Genomic DNA, 26,448 nt, shown 5'->3' on the forward strand with positions numbered 1-26,448 from the left:
AAGAATGAAATAAACAATTTTGAATCTTAAAGTTATATTTTTGTGATGTATCCTAATATGAAACATTGATAGCCAAAATTAGTTTAAAGACTTTGATAATGAGCTTTTCAGTAACTTCGGACAGGAAGGTCTTGGATTGATGTTCCAGTACTCACTGAATTAGATAATCCTAGTAGTATTATGCTTCATTACAGTGGACTTGATCTAGACTGTTATTTAATAAAAACTGTTGGAATATTGTAACTGGATAATCAACAGCTGTAGTGACAAAGCCTACTGAAATTTCTTGTCAAGGTGTAGACATGCGGAACATCCAAGATAAAAATAGAAGGTGGTAAAGATGCACAACAGATTAAGCAACATCTGTAGAGACAGGTAGAGTTAACATTTCAGTGAAGTGAGCTTCCATCAGAGCTGGAAAAATGAGGAAGCAAGTTTATTTCAATTTGTGGAGACAGTGAGGGGTAAAAGAGAACGAAGGGAAGGACTAATCTGAATCAGATTTATTATCACTAACTTAAATGAAATTTGTTGGTTTGTGACAGCACTACATGAGAAAGATATAAAACTACACTAACTGCAAAAGACATAAGTAAAGATGAGGTTGTGTTTGTGGGATCATTGACAATACAGAGGTCTGATGGTGGAGGGTAAGAAGCTGTTCCTGAATCACTGAAGGTGAGTCTTCAGGCACTTGTATAAGCCCGGTACAGCCTCTGTTGATCCTGTGTAATGGAGTCTACCTTCCAGGGTTTGATGCAGTTTGTCAGAATGCTCTGTACCATACGTTCAGAGCAATGTGCAAGTGTCTTTCATGACATAGCGGAATGGCTGACAGGCAGGAGGCAGCGAGTGGGAATAAAAGGGGCCTTTTCTGGTTGACTGCCGGTGACTAGTGGTGTCTCTTGGTTCAATATTGGTACTGCTACTTTTCACATTGTTTGTTAGTGATTTAGATAATGGAATGTTTGCAGATGATATGAAGATAGGTGGAGGGCTAAGTTTTGCTGAAGAAGCAATGTGATTGCAGCAGGGCTTAGACAAATTGGAAGAATGGGCAAAAAAGTGGCAGATGGAATATAGTGTCAGGAAATGTATGATAATGCATTTTGGTAAAAAGAACAATAGTGCAGACTATTACCTAAATGGGAAGAAGGTTTAAACATCAGAGGTACCGAGGTACTTTAGGAGTCCTTGTGCAAGACTCCCAGAAGGTTAATTTACAGGTTGAGTCTGTGGTAAAGAAGGCAAATGCAATGTTGGCATTTATTTCAAGAGATATAGAATATAAAGACAAGGAGATAATGCTGAGTCTTGAAAAAGACACTAGTTAGGCCGCACTTGGAGTATCATCAACAGTTTTGGGCCCCATATCTCAGAGAGGATGTGTTGTCATTGGAGAGAGTCCAGAGGAGATTCACAAGGATGATTTGAGGAATGAAGGGGTTAACATTTGAGGAGTGTTTGGCAGCTTTGGACCAGTACTCACTGGAATTTAGAAGAATGCATGGGGATCTTATTGAAACCTACCAAATGTTAAAAGGACTAGATTGGGTGGATGTGGAGAGGATGTTCCCTGTGGTGGGGGTATCCAGAACTAAGGGCACAGCCTCAAAATTGAGGGGTGACCCTTTAGAACTGAGGTAAGGAGGAATTTTGTAAGCCAGAGAGTAGTAAATCTAGGGAATGATCTGCCACAGAGAAGGAGTCGTCACCCTGACACAGTGGTGTCGAGAAAACAACCTTTACCTCAATGTCACAAAAACAAAGGAGTTGGTAGTGGACCACAAGGGGAATGGAGAAAGGCTAACCCCTATTGACATCAATGGATCTGGGGTTGAGAGGATGAACAGCTTTAAGTTCCTTGGCATACACATCACTGAGGATCTCATGTGGTCTGTACATACCGACTGTGTGATGAAAAAAGCACAACAGTGCCTTTTTCAACACAGACGGTTGAAGAAGTTTGCCATGAGTCCCCAAATCCTAAGGACTTTCTACAGGGGCACAATTGAGAGCATCCTGACTGGCTGCATCACTGTCTGGTATGGGAACTGTACTGCTTTCAATCGCAGGACTCTACAGAGAGTGGTGTGGACAGCCCAGTGCATCTGTAGAAGTGAACTTCCCACTATTCAGGACATCTACAGAGGCAGGTGTGTAAGAAGGGCCCAGAGGATCATCGGGGACCCAAGTCACCCCAACCATAAACTGTTCCAGCTGCTACCATCTGGGAAGTGGTACCGCAGCATAAAAGCCAGGACCAACAGGCTCAGGGGCAGCTTCTTCCACCAGGCTATCAGACTGATTAATTCACACTGATATAATTGTATTTCTATGCTATATTGACTGTTCTGTTGCACATACTATTTATTACAAACTACTATATGTAATGTACTGTAATATTTCACTGCTAATGTAATGGTTTCTCTCTAGCAGCAATGTTTGGGTTATGACTAGAGATAATGGGGGTTTTGGGATGTGTGCCATCCAATGAGAAGCAGGTTGTTCTTTCCTGCGGGTCTGAGAGAAGTGATTTTGTGGTCTTTTGTTCGGCGGAAGATGAAGAGAGAAGATACCAGAACGGGGAAGTTGTAGACAACAGGCTGAAGTGGACTTGGAATGGGGTCGGGAGTTGACGTCTAGGGAGAAAATCGATTGAGAACGACAGAGGGGAAAAAAGTGAGCTCCAGCATTGTGAAAGAGACTGTTTTTTGAGAATGGACCCTTTTTTAGGTTGTTTCTTTACTAACCCTATAGTCAAATTAAGAAATATAAAGCTCAATCGTTTAATTGCATATTGTATACTGTTTGTTATTTCGTGGTACTGATTTGTAACGGGAACACATCACACAGAATCCACCCAATGTCAGGACGCTGGAGCAGGGATCCAATCACAGACTCAGCACTGTGCACACAGTGATATTAGTTGAGTAACAAATCCCGAGGTGCAAACAAAGTTGGCGTCAAAGTTCAGGATAGATCAAAACATCCAGAGAAATCCAAAAACCAGAATTGGGAAATAGGCAGAGTTGATATTCAGACAAACAAAGTACAGATACGAATGCTGGAAAGGCTCAGGAAAATTCACTGGCACAATCTGGCAACAAACAGGTGAAAACACAGGACTGAAATACACTGAGCAATAAACAGAGAAGAAGATGAGAGGTGGAGCACAATCAGACACAGGTGGCAGCAATACAGGTAATAGTGAGAAACAGATGAGAGACGGAGTACTCAGTAATACAGGAGCCGGAGCAGAGCAGGAGCACATAGCAATACAAAACCACAGACTGACAGCTGGGGTGAAAACACAAAAAGACAGAGTTCAACTGGAGTTACTGACACCCAAACAAAATTTCTCAAGTTTGGCCGGGCCAAAGGCTGTCTTTCCCTAGTATAAGCTGCGAGCCGAACTGAGAGTCACATCTAAATTGCACATTGCACATTCAGACGGAGATGTAATGTAAAGATTTTTACTCCTCATGTATGTGAAGGATATAAGAAATAAAGTCAATTTAATTCAAGGGATCAGAGTGATCGGTCTGAGGATGGGGCAGTTAGTTGGTTTACAAACAGAGGCAGTGTGTAGCAAGGAGAGGCTGATGTAGGGCAAAATTGCGGCCAATGGGATGCAGTGTAAAAGGGGGACAAGATTGGAAAGGGTGATGAATACAGGACAGAAGGTGTTATATTTAGATGTTCGCAGTATATGGAATAAAATGGATGAACTTGTTACACAGTTACAGATTGGCATGTATGACTGTGGGCATCACTGAATTGTGGCTGAAAGAAGATTACAGCTGGGAGCTTAATGTCTAAAGATACACATCATATTGAAAGGGTAGGCAGAGAGGGTGGGATTTCTCTGTTGGTAAAAAATGAAATCAAATCCTTAGAAAGAGGTGACACTAGATTGGGTAGAGCCAAGAAACTGCAAGGGTAAAAAGGCCCTGATGGGAGGCCTCTGAACAATAGCAAAAATGTGGGCTACAAATTACAACCGGAGAGAGAAAAAATGCATGTCAGTGTTATGATGATCATGGGGGACTTCAATATGCAGGTAGATTGGGAAAATCAGGTTTCTACTGAATCTTAAGCAGTGGAATTTGTAGAATACCTACAGGATATCTTTTTAGAGTAGCTCATAATATGATGGAACTCACACTGCAATTTGAAAAGGAGACATGCTAAAGTCACATGCATCAGTATTACAGTGGAGGAAAGGGAATTACAGAGGCATGAGAGAAGAGGCATTGGAAGGGGACAGTAGTAGGGATGACGGCAGAGAGCAATGGCTGGAGTTTCTGGAAGCAATTTGGAAGTGCAGGATAGATGCATCCCAAAGAAAAGATGTTCTGAAGGTATGATGATACAATCATGCCTGACAAGAGAAGTCAAAGCCAGCATAAAAGCCAAAAAAAGGGTGTACAATAAAGTAAAAATTAGTGAGAAGATAGAGGATTGGGAAGCTTTTATAAACCAACAGAAGGCAACTAACAAAGTGCCTTTTTCACCACACAGCTGGTGTGTGCAGACCATGTGAGGTCCTCGGTAACGTGGATGCTGAGGAACTTAAGGTTGTTTCTCCTCTCACCCCAGATCCATTGATCTCAATAGGGGTTAGCTCATCTCCAGTCCTCCTGGAATCCACATCCACCTCCTTTGTTTTTGCGATTTTGAGGTTGTTTTCTTGACACCATTGTGTCAGAGAGATGACTTATTCCCTGTAGGTCACCTCGTTATTGTTTGAGATTTGGCCAATCAATGTAGTGTTGTTGGCAAATTTAATTAACAGATTAGAGCTGTGAGTAGCGAGACAGTCACGGGTATAAGGGAGTAAAGGAGGAGACAGTACACAGCCCAGAGGGGCTCCTGTGTTGAGAGTCAGAGAGGTGGAGGTGAGGGAGCCCATTTTAACCACCTACCGGCGATCTGACAGAAGTCCATAATCCAGCTGCACAAGGCAGGGTCAAGGCTGAGGTCTCTGAGTTTCCTGTCGATCCTGAATGGAATTGTGTGTTGAATGCTGAACTGTAGTCCAAGAATAGAATTCTCACATAAGCATCCTTCTTCTCCAGATGTGTAAGGATGATAAGTATAGCAGTGGCTGTTGCGTTGTTTGTTGATCGGCTATGTCGGTAGGTGAATCGTAGGGGGTCCAGTTTCGGTGGTAGCATGCTTTAGATGTAGTCCATGACCAGCCTCTCGAAGCATTTGCTTATTACTGAGGTGAGCACAACAGAACACCAGTCGTTCAGGCATGCTACCTTGGTCCTTTTTGATACAGGGACAATGGTGGATAATTTGAAGCAGGAGGGCACTCTACACTGGGAGAGGGAGAGATTAAAAATGTCAATAAACACACCTGCCAGTTGTGCTGTGCACATCCTGAGTACTCGCCCTGGGATGCCATCCAATCCTGCAGGCTTGTGACTGTCCACTCATTGGAAACATTTGCATACCTCAGCTTCAGAGTTGACCAGGTCGCAGGTTGTAGCGGTGGCTTTCCTCAGAGGCTCAAAGTTAGTACATTGAAATGAGTATAAAAGTCATTGAGCTCATCTGGGAGAGAGGCCATGATGCTGGCAACACCACTATGTTTGGCTTTGAAGTCAGCGATGGTATGCAACCCTCACCGCAAGTCATGTGTGCTTTTCATAGTGAATCTTGACTCAATCTTGTCAATTGTTAATTTGAAGGTTGAGTCATTGATGAGGAAGAGAAATGCAATGTTAACATTTATTTCGAGAGAACTAGAATATAAAAGCAAGGATGTAATGTTATGGATTTATGAGACATTGGTGAGGCCTCGTGGAGTACTGTGAGCAGTTTTGGGCTCATTTAAGAAAGGATATGCTGATGTTGGAGAGGGTTCAAAGCAGGTTTACAAAAATGATGTATGGATTTATGGTCTTCTAGTCATCCCACCTTCTTTCCATTTTTTTGCCTTTTCTTTGGATTGCTCTGTTGGAACAGTAAGAAAACCAAAAATGGAAAGGTGTGATTGCAATGCAAAATTAATATCACAGGCAACTAGAGTTTCAGCATCACCATTGTGAACTGAATAGATATATGCTGCTGATGAATTAACATAGCTATCACTTCTCTCATGCAAAAGGCATGAATAGTGAGTTCTTATTGATTAGAAGCATGAACTTAATTTCACTCTCCACAAATGCTGCCTAACTTGCTGAGTTTCTCCAGGATTTTTTTGTTTTTTCAAAATTCTGACATCTTCAGTGTTATGCTTTTCAAATGCTTACTATCCATAGATTTGAGAGACTGCAGATACTGAAATATAGAGCAATTTACTGGAAGAACTCAGAAGGGTCCAACAGCATCTTTATGAGGAAAGGAATTGTTAATCTTTTGAGTCAAAACCTTACTTCCTGACAAGTCCATTTTGGATCAGTAACTATTTTGGAGAGTATCTTTGAAATGTAATACAGTAGAGGGCAATATTTTCTGCTGAGGAGATGTAATTGGTAACAAAAGGTACATGGGCAAATAATGGGTAAGGAGTAGATGTTTCTTTTAGTATGGTTTGGAATACATGATTTTACTGTACTGTTTTACATAGTCTTTGCATTGCGATGAGATGTCACACACATTGAATTGCTTATTGAGTACAGCAATCTAGAACAAAATTTTAGTATTTTGTGAGTAGTTTCCTTTATTGTCCAGTCTCGAGGGTGAAGTCTGATATTTATTGATAGGGATTGTTATGTTACACACATGGAAATTAATGAGGACAGAACTTGCAAGCATTAGTTGAAGCATATTTGATACCTTTCTCACTTGCTCTTGATTTGGTCAATAAATGTGCAACTATTCCAGCAAGTCAGTAATTTACTTAAAGGATCAAGGGAATGCTCAGTGTAAATTGTCAACTATTTATCAAGTTAATCTCATTTAAAGGCAGTTTTTCTTTGTGTAAATGTTTGATGAGCGTGGAAATTTGTTAAATATCTTCTGAGCAAGTCAACTTCTGTCTGTGACAGATTTACTGAAGGGTCTTGGCCTGCAATGTCAACTGTACTCTTTCCATAGATGCTGCTTGGCCTGCTGAGTTCCTCAAGCAGCTTGTGTGTGTGTTACTTAAAATTCCAACATCTGCAGATTTTGTCTTGTTTGTGATTGTGTGTGTTTACTGAACGTTTCTTTCTTTTTAGATCTGTTTTTTGTTTGTATCTTTATTTTCTTTTACATTGCCTCACACTTGGGTTCCAGTTTTTCTGCTATTCCAGTATAAATCATTCCATATATACTTGCAAATACACTGATTCTGGTCACATCTCTGCTTGTGGAGGTCCTACAATGCCCACAATGGTCCCAATGACCCAGCGTTCTAAATCCGTCTCCCCTGCACCATTTCTTCAACCGTACATTGATTGGTTCCATTCTCATGTTTCTACATTACCTTGCACTTGTCATAGGAACTAATCCTTTGTGGTCTGTTTGTCCCTTTGTTTTCCATCACAAATTTCCATAGTTCTACTGTAAGGGGCCGACATTTGATTTTACCAATCTATTTCTCATCAGTTTTGCACTTTTTGTATTTTTTTTGAGCTCATTTTCATACTCTTGTTTTACCAACTTAATCGACCCTTTTTATTGTCCTCTGCTGACTTACTCCCAGTGGTTAGGTTTGATGCTTTTTCTGTCTACTTTATATTTCTCTTCTGTGGATCTAATGCTGTTTTTAATTTCCTTTGTAAGCCACAGTTAAGCTTACCATTTTATTTTTGCAGTAGACAGCAATGAACAATTCCTGTCATTCATCTATGCTCTCCATGAATACTAACCATCGATTCTCCAGTGCCAGTACTCAAAGTAAATTATCTCAATCTATCATAGCCAACTTGTGGCTTCATACCTTCATGCTTTGCTTTATTTGAATTCAGGACCCTGGTCTCAGAATTAATCTCTTGCTTTCCACCTTAAATGAAGAATTCTGTTATGTTATGCTTGATTTTCCCCAAGGGACCCCATACTGTAATATTATATATGAGAAGGGATTAATTTATAGTACATACTTGGTCTAGGATAACTTTGTTCTTGAGTTGGTTTCTCATCATACTAGTTCAACATCACAAACTTGTTACTGGAATTTCACCTTTAATTTTGAATTTGTTTTGCCCAAACAATATATAGATTAAAATCACCTATACTTATAGTTGAATCCCCTGGACCTGTGCTCGCTGGAGTTCAGAAGAATGAGGGGGGAGCTCATTGAAACGTATTGAATATTGAAAGGCCTAAATAGAGTGGATATAGGGAGGATGTTTTCAACAGTAGGACCAGAAGTCGCAGCCTCAGAATATAAGTGTGTCCTTTTAGAACAGAGATGAGGTGGAAATTATTTAACCAGAAGGTGGTGAATTGAATTCATTGCCACAGATGGCAGTGGCGGCCAAGTCTTTGGGTATTTTTAAGCAGAGTTTGATAGAGTCTTGATTAGTAAGGGCATCAAAGGTCACGGGGAGAAGGCAGGAGAATGGGGTTGAGAACGATAGTAAATCAGCTTTGATAGAATGGCAGGGCAGACTCAATGGGCCAAATGACCCAATTCTGCTCCTGTGTCTCATGATCAATGCCTAAATCTCTAATTTTCCATTTAATACCATTCACTTCTGTATAGGGATACATATACAATCCCCACCTATGTTTTCTGTCACAGCATTTCTTTGCTCTACTGAAAAATTTAACATCATAATTTTTTCTCATTATTGATTTCCTTTTTTTTAAAATGAACTGTCCTGTCCCAACCTTTTTCTCTTTTTTTGTTATCTTTCCTAAATTTTGGATACAGCTGGATGATAAGTTCCCATCCTTGATCGTTGTGCAGCTGTGCTTCTGTAGCCAAAACAAGATGACATAACAAGGTGGCGCTGGCGATTATGGGTGACTTTTCTGGCTGCAGAAAGTTGTTCCAAAATTCCTCTTGAATATACTTACTTTTAATCACTTTTGCTTCAGTGTAACTTTCCTCCAAACAATGGATTTTTAAATCACCTCAATGATCTTTGAATCGACTGAAGAATCCGGGCCAGTCATACACTGTGCCTTTAAGGCTCATCGCTATGATCGAACATATGGCAGGAGAGGAGGAATCCAAGCCAGACTGAAGTGCATAGGGATGGGGCCTCCTCTAAGCCCAGCATCATCTTGGCAAATGTAGAGTCACTGGAGAACAAAACTGAGGATGTGAGGGCAAGACTGCTGTATCAGAGGCAGATGAAAGTCATCTCAATTATATGTTTTATTGAAACTTGGTCATCTTGGGATGTACCGGATACAGCAGTCAGACCAGAAGGATTCACAATTTACAGAATGGTCTTGAACTGTGGACTCGGGTAAGGCAAAGGGAGGAGGTGTGTGTTTTATGGTTAATTCTTGTTGGTGCTCTGATGTGGCAGTTCTGACTGCAGTGTATATAACATCACGGCTGTCTATAATTGAGCACTCATGATGCTGGGTGATGCCATTTCCAAAGAAGAAACAGCCCACCCTGATGCAATTCAAATAATAGTCAGAAACTTCAATCAGGCTTGTATGAAGAAAACCCTGCCCAATTATCACCAGCATATAACCGGTAGCATCAGAGGTCCCAACACACATGACCGCTGCTACACTATGATAAGGGTTGCCTATTGTTCCTTTCCTAGACAGTATTTTGACAAATTGGACCATTTGACTGTATTCCTACTACCTGCATACAGACAATATCTAAAATGCAAGGCTTCAGAAATTAAGACAACTAAGAGGTGGTCGCGGGAGGCAGAAGAGTGATTACGGGATTGCTCTGAGTTAGTGGACCGAGCCATGTTCGAACACTCATCTAGAGATCTGATTGAGTACAGCATGTTGCTGACTGTGTCTCCACTTAAATCATTCACAATCTTCCCTAATCAGAAGCCCAGGATGAAATATGAGATCTGAAATCTGCTGAGGGTCAGGTCAGAGGCATTCAGGTCTGGAGACCAAGAAAGCTATCTCACGGGCGAAGTGGAAATTCAACGAAGGATGCTCAACGGCTGTGGCAGGGCTTGATTACCCTACAAAACAAAACTCCTACAAAGCCACCAAACAAGGGAAGCCGTCCTGGGGCATCTTACATTATCAGTATCCAACAGGGTCTTGTGATTGTAAGTGAACCATTCAAGACAATCACTGCAAGCTGCCTTGCGGACCAACTCCAATGCCTTTGATGCCTTTCTGTAGCAGGCAGCAATGTGGTCTGCTCCCAGTCCAGCACCCCTGCCAATGAGCGGCTCACCGATGGGGTAGATTTGCAGTACCTGAAGTTTTTGGAGTCCGACATTGTCTTGCTATTGTAACAAAGACATTTAACAAGGATAAAACACCTTTGGTTGGCGCCCGAGAGTTTGCTGTGTCTGAATACGCTACCATCTTACCGGAAGTAAGATTGAAATGTTCTTAGAGCCAATCATCTCACTTTAAGGACTCTTTATCTCTTTACCTTATGTTCTTGTTATTTATTGCTATTTATTTATATTTGCATTTGCACATTTTGTTGTCTGCACTCTGGTTTATCTTTCATTAATCCTGTTATAGTTACTATTCTATAGATTTGTTGAGTATGCCCACGAGAAAATGAATCTCACGATTGTATATGGTGACATATATATACCTTGATAATAAAATTTACTTTGAACTTACCTATTTACATCTACCTGCATGAATGATTAGTTTGTCTTGTTATTAATATTCTGTGTATTGTAGAAATGTCTTTTGACTTGTTTTTTTTTAACATTCTTAGTCATCTTGCACTTTTGCCCTATTTGTTTCACATTCTTGGTCTCTATGCCTTCGGTTTTTGTCTTTTTATTTTCTGTCTTTCAGTTCTATTTGTTAAGCTTCCATTCCCCTACAATTTAATCATTCCCATCTGCATTAGCAAATGAACCCATGAGTGCATTGGTTCTGGTCCCACAGGTTGTAATTTATTTCACTTCTACAGGTCCCACCTTCCAGTCGAGGTGTGTCAGGAATTGAAGTTTCTCCCTCCTGAACCAATTCTCCTGCTATACATTCATCGGGTCTGTTCTTCTGGTCTTATACTCACCAGCACATGACACAGGAAGTAATCCTGAAATGATTGTATTTTAACCTCCTTCCTTTTCAATTTCATCCCTAATTTCTTATATTCATGTTACTGAACCTTCACCCTATGTTGTTGGTACTATCCCCTCCCTCCTTGGAATGTCATGCAGCTGCTGCAGGGCAGTTTTGACTAGAGCATCAGGGAGGCAACATATCATCCTAGAGTCTCATTTGCAGCCACAGAAATGCTGTGATGATCACAGAAACTTCGCTTCATGGCAGCTCTTTGTCCTATCCATCCTTTTACCATTCTCTTTGCAACTTGAAACTGTTTTCTTTCTTTATCCAGTTCTGAAATGTGGTCTTTAAGCTATGTTATTTAACCTTCTGAGTGATTCTGGTATTTTTTTAAATTTTAGGTGTCTAGTGTCTGCAATGTTTTAATTCCCATGGGATTTGGTTGATTATCTGGTCAATTATTTATGTATCAGTTCTTTTTTACAGCATAGATCAGCAGGTGGCATTCTTACTATTGATGATTATGTGTTTAAGCCTAGGGTCAGGCAAGCAAACTAGACTGTTGTATGTCTGAAGCTTGCAAATTTAGCAAGCTACAGGGGGGTTCACATTTTTATTCTTTGGGGCTCAGTTTGAAGTCATTACTCTTGGTTATGAGTTTCAACTATCTATTTCACCAGGCTGCACAGTGAAACTGAGCTAGTGCTATATATTTAGGGATTTTTTTAGTACCATAGATATTTGGCTAGAATAGTATTTATTTTAAAGTTAATCTTCAATTGATTTCCTTTGTGTTGTCTGTTTAATTAATTTTGCTGTTAATTATTGCCGTCAAAATATAATTTCCTCAAAATACAGTACTGTCTTGGGTGTATTTGTGTGTATGTATATGTGAATATATGTATGTATGTATATACATGTGTATGTGTGTGTATATATTACATAAGACTATTGCACAGAACTGTAGTAATTTTATGTATTGCACTGTACTGCTGCAAAAAAAGCAAATTTCAGGACATGTGAGGGATGATCCTGATACTGATACGGGTCTGTATTGTGGACTGAAAGAGGGAAAGGGGCAGGGAGAGAGGAATCATTGTTGGGAAATGGGGAAGAAAAAGGGGAGGGAGTGGGAAGCACCAGAGAGATTCAGAATCAGGTTTAGTATCACTGGGATATGTTGTGAAATTTGTTAACTTTACAGCAGCAGTACAATGAAGTACATGATAAATAAATGCAGAGAAAAAAACCTGAGTTACATTAAGTATATATGTGTATATTAAATAGTTAAGCTAGAATAAGTAGTGCAAAAAAAACAAATTAAAGGAAGTGTTCCTGAGCTCAATGTTCATTTAGAAATCAGATGGCAGGGGGAAGTTGTTCCTGAATCGCTGAGGGTAAAGCTTCTGTACCTCCTTCCCAATGGTAACGATGAGAAGAGTGCATGTCTTGGGTGGTGGGGGTCCTTAATGATGGATGTGCCCTCCTGAGGCACCGCTCCTTGAAGATGTCTTGGATACTATGGAGGCTAGTAAAAAATGATGGAGCTGACTAATCTTACAAGTTTCTGCAACTTACTTTGATTTTGTGCAGTAGCCCTCTCATACCAGACAGTGATGCAGCCAGTCAGAATGTTCTTCACATTATACACATCCTGTAATTATCAATAACCCAATTGTTTGGAAGCAAATGACCTTGCCTGGTGTTTCAGGGCTGGGTGTGTCTGCACCCATGCCATCCCCCACCCCTGGCATCTCTGCCATCCGTCTCACATCCTTCCCGTGACAATGAGGTCCAATGAGCCCACACCACCCAATTAGATCCATGTGACCAATTAATCCGTATGTCTTTGGAAAGTGGGAGGAAACCAGAGCACCCTGAGGAAACCCATGCAGTCATGGAGAGAGCATACAAACTCCTTATGGACAGCAGTGTAATTAAAGCCGAGTTGCTGGTGCTATAATAGCGTTATGCTAATTGCTACGCTATCTATCGACCTCTCCTTTAAATGTTACATACAAAACATACAAAATGCTGAAGGAACTCAGGAGGCCAAGGAGCATCTATGGAAAAAAGTACAGTTGACGCTTTGGGCCGAAACCCTTCACATGTCTTGGCCTCTGTAGTCAATTGTTGCAATTAATTCTACAGATTCACTACCCTTAGGCTAAAGAAATTCCTCCTCATCCCTGTTCCAAAGGGATATCCTTCTTTTCTGAGGCTGTGCCTTCTGGTCCTAGACTTTCCCATATTTGAAACATAGTGTACATAGGAAAAAAATGTGCTTAGATGGAAGTGCTTGTGGAACTGTGCCAGTGTTTCCAAAAGCTGTTAAGCATGAATTTTGTAAGCTATCATTCATGCAAAGACCTATATACTGTGCAGTCATCAATCACAATGTTGCTTGCCCCCAGTGCCACATTTTAGGTACAAGTAATTGATGGAGTGCCGTGCTGCACCTGAAATTATTGGCTTCAGTGTTCATGGTGAACACTGAAGCCAATATTACTGAAATTCCAAATCAACACTCAGCAAGTCATGCAGCATTGATGAAGAGAAAAAGAGGGTCAACGTTTAGGGTCAAGAATTTTTCACAAGAGCTATAAGAGGTAGAGGATTAGCATGTTTTAAATTACTGTGATGGAGACATGGGGACAATAGGGAATGTCTGTGATAGGGTGCAAACTAAATGTCTGTGGGGTACATACTCTGGGTTTTCTTTGTTTTTCATTTTTCTCTAATTCTGAGTCTCCTACCTTTTATTGTGTATCTTCTTACCTTATTTGTAGGAACGTGAGAATCAGTAGATAGAAGAAAAAGATGATGTGTACTTCAGTATGTAAAAACAATATGTATTTTCTTTAACATCCCCAGGACATCCTGAAACATTTTACAACCAGCCATTCACTTCGGAAGTGCAATCACTGATATTTTGAGGGCCTATTTTGAAGGCAGGTAATTAGTATATAGCACTTACAAGTTCTCCACATAAAATTTAATTCACCCTCGCCCTCAACAATGTTGCTCTCCAGGAATGCATGCTCAGTTCCCTGTGTACCAATGACTGTGGCCAAATGCAAGCTAATTCGTTGTTCAGATTTGCAGATTACACCACTGTTAAGGGCCAGATCAACAACATGATGAGATGGAATAAAGGAAATCGATTGCAAACCTTGTTTCATAGTGTCAGAGCAACAACCTAGGAGATGAAAGAGATGGCTGTTGACCTCAGAAGGCTGGAGCAGTGTTGAGCACAGCCCTGTCCTCATCACTAGAGCTGCTGCAGAAAAGCTTCAAGATCCCAGGTATTAGTATCATCAGCAACTTCATCGGGTTTCTCCACACTGATGCAATGATCAAAAAAGCCTATTGCCAATACCATTTGGTCAGCATCTGGAAAGATTAATTTGTGCTTCATGGCTCTCTTGAACTTATACAGATGTATCACAGAGAGAGTCCTGATGGGTTGTTCCTTAGCTTGGTGTGGCAAGTGCTTTGAGTCATAGAGTACAACAGCACAGAAACACTGTGCTGGCCTGGTCTTCTGCTTAATCCTATTTACTTGCATCCATACCATAGCTCTCCACATACCTTTCATTCCTGTACCTATACAAACTTCTCTTGCATGTCATGATTGACACTGCATCTACCACTTTTGCTGGCCGCTTGTTCCACACTTGCACCACCCTCTGAGTGAAGAAGTTTCCCTCATGTTCCCCTTTCACCCTAAAGCTGACCTTCAGTTCTACTGTCATCCACTTGAGGAGAAAAAGCCTGAATGTATTCACTCTACATTATACCCCTCATAATTTTGTATACCTCTGTAAGATCTCCCAATTCTCTTACATTCCAGGCAATAAAGTCGTAACTTATTGGAGCTTTCTCAAACTCATGAGTTCATGATTTGGCAACATCCTTGGACATTTTATTTGCACTCTTTCAAGCTCATTGATTTCTTTCTTGTAGGTAGGTGACCAAAACTGCACAAATACTCCAAATTTGGCCTCTTTAATATACAACTTGATCATAACATAACAACTCTGTACCTAAACCCCTGATTTATGAAGGCCAATGTGTCATATAGGGACAAGATTGAGTCAAGATTCACAACGAGTAGCACATGTGACTTGTGGCGAGGGCTGCATACTATCGCAGACTTCAAAGCCAAAAATTGTGGCGCTGCCAACATCGCGGCCTCTCTCTCCCAGATGAGCTAAATCGCTTTTATGCTCAGTTCGATGTTGCTAACTTTGAGCCTCCGAGGAAAGCCTGCAACCTGGTCATCTCTAAGGCTGAGGTACGCAGATGCTTCCAACGAGTGGACAGTCGCAAGGCTGCGGGACCAGATGGCATCTCAGGGCAAGTATTCAGGATGTGTGCAGCACAACTGTCAGGTGTGTTTACAGACATTTTTAATCTCTCCCTCTCCCAGTGTAGAGTGCCCTCCTGCTTCAAATTATCCACCATTGTCCCTGTACCAAAAAAGACCAAGGTAACATGCCTGTCGCACTCACCTCAATAATATGCAAATGCTTTGAGAGGCTGGTCAGGGATAACATCTGCAGCTTGCTACCACCCAAACTGGACCCTGTATAGTTTGCCTACCGACACAACCGATCGACAGACGATGCTATAGCCACTGCTCTACATACCATCCTTACACATCTGGAGAAGAAGGACTACAGTTCAGCATTCAACACCATAGTTTCATCCAGGCTCAACAAGAAGCTCAGAGGCCTCAGCCTTGACCCTGCCTTGTGCAGCTGGATCCTGAACTTCATGTCAGATCGCCAGCAGGTTGTAAGAATGGGCTGCCTCACCTCCAACCCTCTAACTCTCAATACAGGAGCCCTCAGGGCTGTGTACTGTCCCCTCCTTTACTCCCTGTATACCCATGACTGTATCGCCATCCACAATTCTAATCTGCTAATTAAGTTTGCCGACGACACTACATTGATTGGCCTTATCTCAAACAGAAACGAGGTGGCCTACAGGGAAGAAGTCATCTCTCTGACACAGTGGTGTCAAGAAAACAACCTTTCCCTTAATGTCGCAAAAACAAAGGAGCTGGTTGTGGATTACAGGAGGAATGGAGACAGACTAACCCCTATTGACATCAATCGATCTGGGGTTGAGAGGGTAAACAGCTTTAAGATCCTCGGCATCCACATCACCAAGGACCTCACGTGGTCTGTACACACCTGACGTGTGATGAAAAAGGCACAACAGCATCTCTGTCACCTCAGTCTGTTGAGGAAGTTTGATATGGACCCCCAAATAAAACATAGAAAACCTACAGCACAATACAGGCCCTTTGGCCCACAAAGCTGTGCTGAACATTTCTTTACCTTAGAAATTACCTACGGTTACCCATAGCCCTCTATTTTTCTATGCTCCATGTATCTATCCAGGAGTCTGTTAAAAGATCCTGTTGTATCCGCCTCCACCACCATCGCTGGCAGCCTATTCCACGCACTCACCACTCTCTGCGTTAAAAAAAAAGAAACTTACCCCTGTCATCTCCTCTGTACGTACTACCAAGCACCTTAAAACTGTGCCCTCTCGTGCTAGCCATTTCAGCCCTGGGAAAAAGACTCCGACTATCCACACAATCAATGCCTCTCATCATCTTATACACCTCTATCAGGTCACCTCTCATCCTCCATCACTCCAAAGAGAAAAGGCTGAGTTCACTCAACCTATTCTCATAAGGCATGCTCCCCAATCCAGGCAACATTCTTATAAATCTCCTCTGCACCCTTTCTATGGTTTCCACATCCTTCCTGTAGTGAGGCAACCAGAACTGAGCACAGTACTGTACTCCAAATGGGGTCTGACCAGGATCCTCTATAGCTGTAACATTACCTCTCGGCTCCTATACTCAATCCCACGATTGATGAAGGCCAATGCACCGTATGCCTCCTTAACCACAGAGTCAACCTGCGCAGCTGCTTTGGGTGTCCTATGGACTCGGAACCCAAGATCCCTCTGATCCCCTACACTGCCAAGAGTCTTACCACTAATACTATATTCTGCCATCATATTTGACTTACGAAAATGAACCACTTCACGCTTATCTGGATTGAACTCCATCTGCCACTTCTCAACCCAGTTTTGCATCCTATCAATGTTCTGCTGTAACCTCTGACAGCACTCCACACTATCCACAACACCCCCAACCTTTGTGTCATCGGCAAGTTTACTAGCCCATTCCTCCACTTCTTCATCCAGGTCATTTATAAAAATCATGAAGAGCAGGGATCCCAGAACAGATCCCTGATGCACATCACTGGTCACCAACGTCCATGCAGAATATGACCTGTCTACAAACACTCTTTGCCTTCTGTGGGCAAGCCAATTCTGGATCCACAAAGCAATGTCCCCTTGGATCCCCTGCCTCCTTACTTTCTCAATAAGCCTTGCATGGGGTACCTTATCAAATACCTTGCTGAAATCCATATACACTACATCCACTGCTCTACTTTCATCAATGTGTTTAGTCACATCCTCAAAAAAATTCAATCAGGCTCATAAGGCACGACCTGCCTTTGACAAAGCCATGCTGACTTTTCCTAATCATAATATGCCTCTCCAAATGTTCATAAATCCAGCCTGAGGAGACTGAGGTCCTTTAACATCTGCCGGACGGTTCTACGAGTCTGTGGTGGCCAGTGCTACCATGTTTGCTGTTGTGTGCTGGGGCAGCAGGCTAAGGGTAGCAGACAGCAACAGAATCAACAAACTCATTCATAAGGCCAGTGATGTTATAGGGATGGAACTGGACTCTCTCACGGTGGTGTCTGAAAAGAGGATGCTATCCAAGTCGCATGCCATCTTGGTCAATGTCTCCCATCCACTACATAATGTACTGGGTGGGCACAGGAGTACATTCAGCCAGAGACTCATTCCACCGAGATGCAGCACAGAGCGTCGTAGGAAGTCATTCCTGCCTGTGGCCATCAAACTTTACAACTCCTCCCTTGGAGGGTCAGACACCCTGAGCCGATAGGCTGGTCCTGGACTTATTTCATAATTTACTGGCATAATTTACATATTGCTATTTAACTATTTATGGTTCTATTACTATTTATTATTTATGGTGCAAATGTAACGAAAACCAATTTCCCCCGGGATCAATGAAGTATGACTATGACTATGACTCTCAGGATCTTCTCCATCAACTTACCAACCACTGAAGTAAGACTCTGAGAACTTTCTACAGGGGCACAATTGAGAGCATCCTGACTGGCTGAATCACTGCCTGGTATGGGAACTGTACCTCCCTTAATCACAGGACTGCAGAGAGTGGTGCGGACAGCCCAGCACATCTGTAGTTGTGAACTTCCCATGATTCAGGACGTTTACAAGGACAGGTGCGTAAAAGGGGTCCAAAGGATCACTGGGGACCCGAGTCACCCCAATCACAATCTATTCCAGCTGCTGCCATTCAGGAAATGGTATCGTAGCACCAAAACCACGACCAGCAGGCTCCAGGACAGCTTCTTCCACCTGGCCATCAGATTTGAGTGTATTCTATATTACATTGACTATTCTATTTGTTATAAATTATTATAAATTACTATGATTGCATGTTGCACATTTAGACAGAGACATAATGTAAAGATTTTTACTGTGAAGGATGTAAGAAATAAAGTCAATTCAATTCAAAAGCTCTCCTTACAACCCAATATACCTGTGATGCCACTTTCAAGGTCCCTTTGTTTTTCCACATACCTCAGAACCCTAACATTCACTACGTAATGACAGTGAATGCTCTGCACTGGATCAACAGAACATGAAGAGAGCGATAAACATTGCCCAGCTCAACATTGATTTGTCACATCCTTCCACCCAGGCCATCTTCATGATGGGTTGCATTAGGAAAGGTAAACAGTATTGTTAAGGATATCTGCTACCCACTTTCCTCTGCTCTACCTTCCAGGAGAAGATAAAAATGGTTTGACAGCCTGTGTGACCGGACTCATGACCAGCATCTTGCCTAATGCTATTATACTTTAAACAGGTCACCTCTTTCACATTCCCTTCTCAAAGGTGCTGTCACATTCTACTTCTTTTTGCACTGCTATACTTCAAAGTTCAAAATACATTTATGTCACCATATGTAACCCTGAGATTTATTTTCTTTCGGGCATGCTCAAGAAATGCAATAACCATAATAAAATCAATGAAAGATCGTACCGATAGGATGGACAACCATTGTGCAAAAGACAACAAACTTGTGCAAATGCAGAAAGAAGGAATAGATAAATAAGTAATAGATAACGAGAACATGAGATTAATATTCCTTGAAAGTCAGTCCATAGGCTGTGGGAATGTTCAGTGATGGGGCAAGTGAAGTTGAGTGGACGTACCCTCTTTGGTTCAAGAGCCTGATGGTTGAGGAGCAGTAGCTGTTCCTGAACTTGGTGAGGTGAGTTCTGAGGTTCCAGCACCTTCTTCCTGATGGCAGCAGTGAAAAGAGAGCATGGTCTGTGTGGTAGGGGTCCCTGATGATGGATGCTGTTTTCCTGTGAAAATGTTCTATGCAGATGCGCTCAATGATGGGGAGAGTTTTTCCTGTGATGGACTGGGCCATGTCACCTACTTTTTCTAGGCTTTTCTGTTCAAGGGCATTGGTGTTTCTTTACAAGGCTGTGATGCTCTCAGTCAATATATCCGCCACACCACACAAGTTTGCCAAAGTTTTAGGTCTCATGCTGAATCTTCACAAAGTTCTAAGGAAGTAGAAGATCTTCTCCTACCCCAGCCGCCACCTTCTACCAACTCTCCCATCATCATGGACTCACCTTCACTACAGAGCACTACAGAATTTCCCCAGAGAAGCGCTCTGAGGAAATTCAGACATGTCAAAGCATCGGAACCATGTGGTGTGAACCCCAAGGTCCTGAAGGAGTGTGCTGAGCAGCTGTGTGGAGTTCTCCAGTGCATTTTCAATCTGAGTCTCAGCCTGGAAAGGGCCCCAACTCTGTGGAAGGCATCATGTGTGGTCCCAGTAGCCAAGAAGGGCTGACCCAAAAATCTTGAATGTCTACCATCCAGTGGCCTGACCGCACACATCATGAAGACCTGAGAGAGGCTGGTCCTGGCTCACCTCCGACCCCTGGTCAGATCAGTCCTCGATCCCCTGCAGTTTGTCTACCAGGAGCACATTGGAGTTGACAATGCTGTCATCTACCTGCTGAACAGAGCCTACTCCCATTTGGATAAACAGGGCAGCAGTATGAGGATCATATTTATTGATTTTCTCAAGTGTCTTCAATACCACACAGCCTGATTGCTGGGAGAAAAGTTCAGTTCAATGCAGGTTGGTACTTCCATTGTATCCTGGATAATGGGCTACCTGATTTGCAGAGCACAGTTTGTGTAACTTCAGAGCTGTGTGTCAGACATGGCTATAAGAGGCACTGGGGGCCCACGGGGACTGTATTGGCTCCCTCCCAGTTTACCCTGTATACCTTGGACTTTAGATACAATACCGAGTTATGGCATCTGCAAAAATTCTCTGATGACTCAGTAATTGTTGGGTCTGTAAAGGTTGGGCAGGAGTATGAATGCAGGGCCGTGGTGGAGGATTTTACTGAATGGTGCAAGCTGCATCATCTAAACCTCAACGTCAGTAAGACAAAGGAGATGGTGATGGACTTTAGGAAGTCAGCTCCTTAGTCTTGATGATATTAAGAGGTTGATGTTGTGCACCACTCAGTCAGATTTTCAGCCTCCCTCCTATATGCTGACTCATCACCACCTCTGATTTGGCCAACAACAGTGGTGTCATCAGCAAACTTAGATATGGCATTAGAACTGTGCTTAGCCTCACTGGCATAAGTACTGTATATAACAAGTGGAGCGGGGGCTAAGCTCTCAACCTTGTGGTGCACCTGTGCTGATGGGGATTGTGGAGGAGATGCTGTTACTAAACTGAACTGACAGGAATCTGCAAGTGACTAAATCAAGAATCCAATTGCACAAGGAAGTATTGAGGCCAAAGTCTTGAAGCTTATTCATGAACTTTGAGGGGATGATAGTATTGAGTATTGAGCAGTAGTACTTTGACTGTTTAGATGTTTTGCACTTGTTGCTGTATTATTTTTATATAGGCATCCGTTAGTCTCGTGAGACCATGGATTTGCACCTTGGAAGGTTTTCCAGGGCGCAGGCCTGGGCAAGGTTGTATGGAAGACCGGCAGTTGCCCATGCTGCAAGTCTCCCCTCTCCACACCACTGATGTTGTCCAAGGGAAGGGCAGTAGGGCCAATACAGCTTGGCACCGGTGTCGTCACAGAGCAATGTGTCGTTAAGCGCCTTGTTTAAGGACACAACACGCTGCCTCAGCTGAGGCTCGAACTAGCGACCTTCAGATCACTAGACCGACGCCTTAACCACCTGGCTACGCGCCAACACTGCTGTATTATTATCGTACAATTCATACTGTGGGCTTCATATGAGCAAGGAATTTCTTTACACTGTTGTGTTAAACTAATGTAATTAACATCTTGTCCTAAGAATGGCGTATTCTTTAGTGCTGGACTAAATTCACAGTCATCCATCTGTGATTTTGGCTCAGTTTTTCAACTGAGATTTGTATAGCTTGATTTGCTGGGCTCACCTAACACAGACAATATGGCAGAATCTGATCCTTAGTGCTACATTATCTCATATTTGTTCTGACTCTCAGAAATATTCCCATTGTTCAAGCTACCTTTTTCCTACCTTCCCTATAACTAAAAATAAACTTGCTTTTCTCTCTTTCCCTGTTCAGATGTTGGGTCTTGGACACGAATCAGTAAATCTCTTACTCTTTCAGCAAGTGCTTCCTGACCTGCTGAGCATTTCCTGTCATTACTACTTTTATTTAAAATTTCCAAAATCTGAATCCTTTTGCTTTGAACTAACTTACCTCAGCTTGAAAAGGTGTGTATTCCTATAGCACCCTTTCTTTCTTTGGGACATCCCAAATGATCTTGCAGACAATTAAATACTTTTTCATCATAACAATGATAATGCTTAAAGAAAGACGACAACCAAATTGCACAAAGCAAGTTCCCACAAACAACAATGTTTTCCTGAGAGTTCAAATGGTAGGTTCCTCAGCTTAATGATTCAAAGCTGTTTAATAATTAAAAGCTGATATCTCCAGCAATATTCCTTCAGTACTGAACATAGGTACTCAAGATTCTGCAAGAGAGTTGGACCTGTATCCTGACCAAGGTGAGCCAAGCTTGTAAGAATTATTTTTTGTTCGTTCTTGTTGTGAGAAAGTTGTAGTCTACTTGCTTGGAAACAATTATTTTACACTTTCAGTAATTCTACGACAGTTTAATTTCAGAGGGCATTAAAGATCATGCAGAGAGTGAGTCAAATCAAATCATGTCCAAATAGGTTCCCTTCCCTGAACGATGTAACAGAGCTAGTTTGGAGCTTTTGTGATCCTTTTTTAAAGAGCTAGCCAGAATTGGAAGATTTATTTTTAATCTCTCAGGTTGCTATAAAGAGATTTTGAACTAATGGCCCACTGTAGTTATAGAAAGAGCCACAGTATGATCCAAGATAGCATTCATAAGCAATTAAAAACCACAAAAAGGAATGACAGGAGAAGGGGAGATAAAAACAGTAAGAAAGGCAGAATATGAAAGATAAAGTGATTGATTAATGAAGGAATGCCAGTAAGCATGGGTTTAATGACAAATGGAATTTTTGGGTTGATATTTTAAATAAATGAAACAACTCCAAGGATTCATGAAAGAAACTTAGAATGCGGAATTCAGTTTTGTTCTGTTTGTGTGAGTGAAGACATTGGAAAGAGCCTCCGTAGAAACCAGAATGGTTTTAGGCTGCAAATAATCTATGAAGAGGTGCAGAAAATTAACCTCATATTTCTGAAAAAGTAAGATTGAAGGGAGGAATGTGATTCTTGTTTTTAATATCCCAAATGGAATCTGTTGAGTGAATCATGAAAGGTTATTTGTACAAAACCAGATGATCCTATTAGAGGTTTTGAAAAATGCCAGATGGTGGTTTTTTCCACACTCAAGCCGTAAACCTCTGGAATGTATTAAATGCAGATTTGGTGAAGCATCTAATTAGGTAGTGAAAACCATGGAGAAAGAATACTTCCATCTATTGAAAATATTTCAGATGTTATTGCTAGATTTTGGTTGCTTATTCCAAAATAACACTCTTATGCCCATGCCTGTCTATTCCAAATATTCTTAGCTCTTATTAAAATTTACAAAAGAACTAAAACTGATGGGAATACTCAGCAAGTTAGATGGCATCCACACAGAGAGAAATGGCCAGTATTTCAGGGTGGTGACTTTCATCAAAGTGCTTTTTCATTATTGAGCAGCACACACAAAATGCTGGAGGAACTCAGCAAATCAGATGGCATCTATGCTGGACAACAAACAGTTGACATTTCAGACTGAGAGTCATTCCCCTCCATCGATGCTGCCTACACCCCTGACTGTGGCTAGGCATGGCTCAGACACCTATAAATTCACTGGTAACATCACTGTTGATGGCAGAATTGCAGATGGTGATGAGGCGGCGTATGGGAGTGAGATAGATTGGCTTGTTGAGCGGTATCACAACAATAACCTTGCACTTAATGTAATCAAATCCTTAGAATTGATTGAGGACTTAAGAAGGAGGAAGTCAGAAGAACACACAACAGTCCTCATTGAAGCTCAGTGGTGAAAAGGATGAGCAGCTTCTAGTTCCTGGGCATCAACATTTCAGAGTATCTATCCTAGGCCCAACACATTGATGTAATCATGATGAAGGCTTGCCAGCAGCTATACTGTACTTCATTAGAAGGTTGAGGAGATCCTGGTGTCATCAAGATTCTTACAAATTTATGTAGATAAATGGGTGGAGAGAATAATGACTGGTTGGTTCACCACTTGGTATGGAGGCTCCAATGTGCAGGATTGAAGGAGGCTGTAAAGGGATGTAAACTCAGCCAACTTCATCACGGGTATAATCCTCCCCACCATTGAGGACATCTTCAAAAGGTGATGATTCAGAAAGGTGATATCCATAATGAAGGAGTCTCACCATCTGGTACTCTCACATGTCCTCTTCTCATTACTATAGTCATAGTCATACTTTATTGATCCTGGGGAAAATTGGTTTTCATTACAGTTGCACCATAAATAGTTAAATAGTAATATGTAAATTATGCCAGGAAATAAGTCCAAGACCAGCCTATTGGCTCAGGGAGTCTGACCCTCCAAGGGAGGAGTTGTAAAGTTTGATGGCCACAGGCAGGAATGACTTCCTATGACGCTCTGTGTTGCATCTCGGTGGAATGAGTCTCTGGCTGAATGTACTCCTGTGCCCAACCAGTACATTATGTAGTGGATGGGAGACATTGTCCAAGATGGCATGCAACTTGGATAGCATCCTCTTTTCAGACACCACCGTGAGAGAGAGACCAGTTCCATCCCCACAACATCACTGGCCTACCGTCAAGAAGGTGGTACAGGAGCTTGAAAACCCACGCACAATGTTTTAGGAACAGCTTCTTTCTCTCCGCCATCAGATTTCTGAATAATCCATAAACAACACTTGCTTATTTTTGTAATTTATAGTAATTATTATGCCTTGCACTGTACTGTTTCTACGAAATAGCAAATATCATGAGGTATATCAGTGATAATAAATATGGTTCTGATAAAGCTCCAGCACATTCACTGAGGATCAGTACATCCTCCAATTTGACTTATTATGGAAGTAATATTTGTCGTAATCAGTTGTGCGGGTCTAACCTTCAGCATGTTTAGAAGACAGCTGTAAATCTTAATACTGAAAATCATTTGCCAGACCTGGTATAGAAAGAGCAAGACTTTTTATTTATATGGAGATGAACATCTGTAATAGAACTAACTGAATATAAAGTGAAAGAGGGAACATCGACTCAGACCAAGAGAGGCCTGTGTCAGACATTTTCATGCCTTACAAGGCACAGATTGGAAGTCTGTGTGGGGCGCCATTCCTCGCACAGACACTAGAACAATGTGATTAAGTGCCTTGCTGAAGGACACTAACACACTGCCACGGCTGAGGCTCAAACTAGCGACCTTGCGATCACTAGACGAACACTTTAACCACTTGGCCATGTGCCCAACACAATATAAAGTGAGTTGCACTTTGTTTTAATTGCCCAAATGATTTTTAATTTTATTTTTACTAAATAGTTTTTAAGGTATTCTAATAATTTTAATACCTTTTGGCAGCATTTATTTGGCATATTTGATTGTGACTAAGCCAACTGTTAATTTTATTTTTGTTTGTGGATTGATTTTGCTTTTGTTCACTTGTGTGAAGGAGGTATTATACAAGGCCCTGGTGTTTCTGTGTCTGACCAACATGGTGTTGCAATTGTTACACTGATAGCTAGAAGGGCCATTTTGTTGAAGTGGAAGGATACATCAGCTGCCACTTTGTCACAATGGTTCTCTCAAGTGATGCTATGTCTTAGTTTGGAGAAAATTAGAAGTCGAACCTTTGAACCTTTATTTAATCTTGAGAAAAGATGGGGCTCATTTGCTCGTTATTATCATTTGAGTTAATTGATATAATTTTTCCACGATCTAATTGTAAATTTTTTAGTATATTTTCTTTTCTTGCTGGTGGTTTGATGTCTATTTTTAGAAGCTTTTTGTATGACGCATGACTCCGGGGTTGTACACCTAATGGGTTCTTTTTTTTTCCTCTCACTTTTCTGCTTAGTAGGTTTTTTTTGTTATCACAAAATTTTTTTTCAATCTTTAAGATAATTTTTTTTTGAGGCATTGTAAGTATTGTTACTTCAATGTACTCATGTTATTTTTCCTGTATAATATAACAATAAAAAGATTTGAAAGGAAAGAAAGATATTATACAAGGCCCTAATGTGATGCTGGAGTTTTTCATTTTGCATTGGAAAGTCTTTGGACAACAAATTGTACACACAAATTTGGATGACCAAAGGGGTATCACACATAGTTCACCACCACTAGCAGATTCAAACCCAAGGAGTTTAAAAGATAGAAAATTACAAAATTAAGTATGGGAATATCTTTTGATTTAAATTCTAAAATGAAATGTTGGTTTTTATCTCAATGTGGTGACCAAGTATAACAGGGAAGTAGCAACCTGTTCACTTAGAGCAGCTCATTACAAAAGTACATTTTATGAAGACTTTTTAAATGTAAATATTTGATATTTAAAAGTATTTTAATAAATTATGCATGAGGAATCCTGCTTCATTGATTACCTTTTTTCATTTATTAGCTGGAACAGCAATCAGAATATGTTTTACTTGGTCTAAAAACGTGAAAACAAAATTTATTTTCT

General features: G+C 41.3%; 1 protein-coding gene across 4 annotated transcripts in view; it reads left to right on the forward strand.

Annotated features, from left to right (window-relative positions):
- Positions 1-26,448, forward strand: part of cep112 (centrosomal protein 112) — a 553,075-nt gene that overhangs the window by 33,833 nt on the left and 492,794 nt on the right. The window lies entirely within an intron of this gene.

Source organism: Mobula hypostoma, chromosome 22 (assembly GCF_963921235.1).
Source record: "Mobula hypostoma chromosome 22, sMobHyp1.1, whole genome shotgun sequence".
NCBI lineage: Eukaryota > Metazoa > Chordata > Chondrichthyes > Myliobatiformes > Myliobatidae > Mobula > Mobula hypostoma.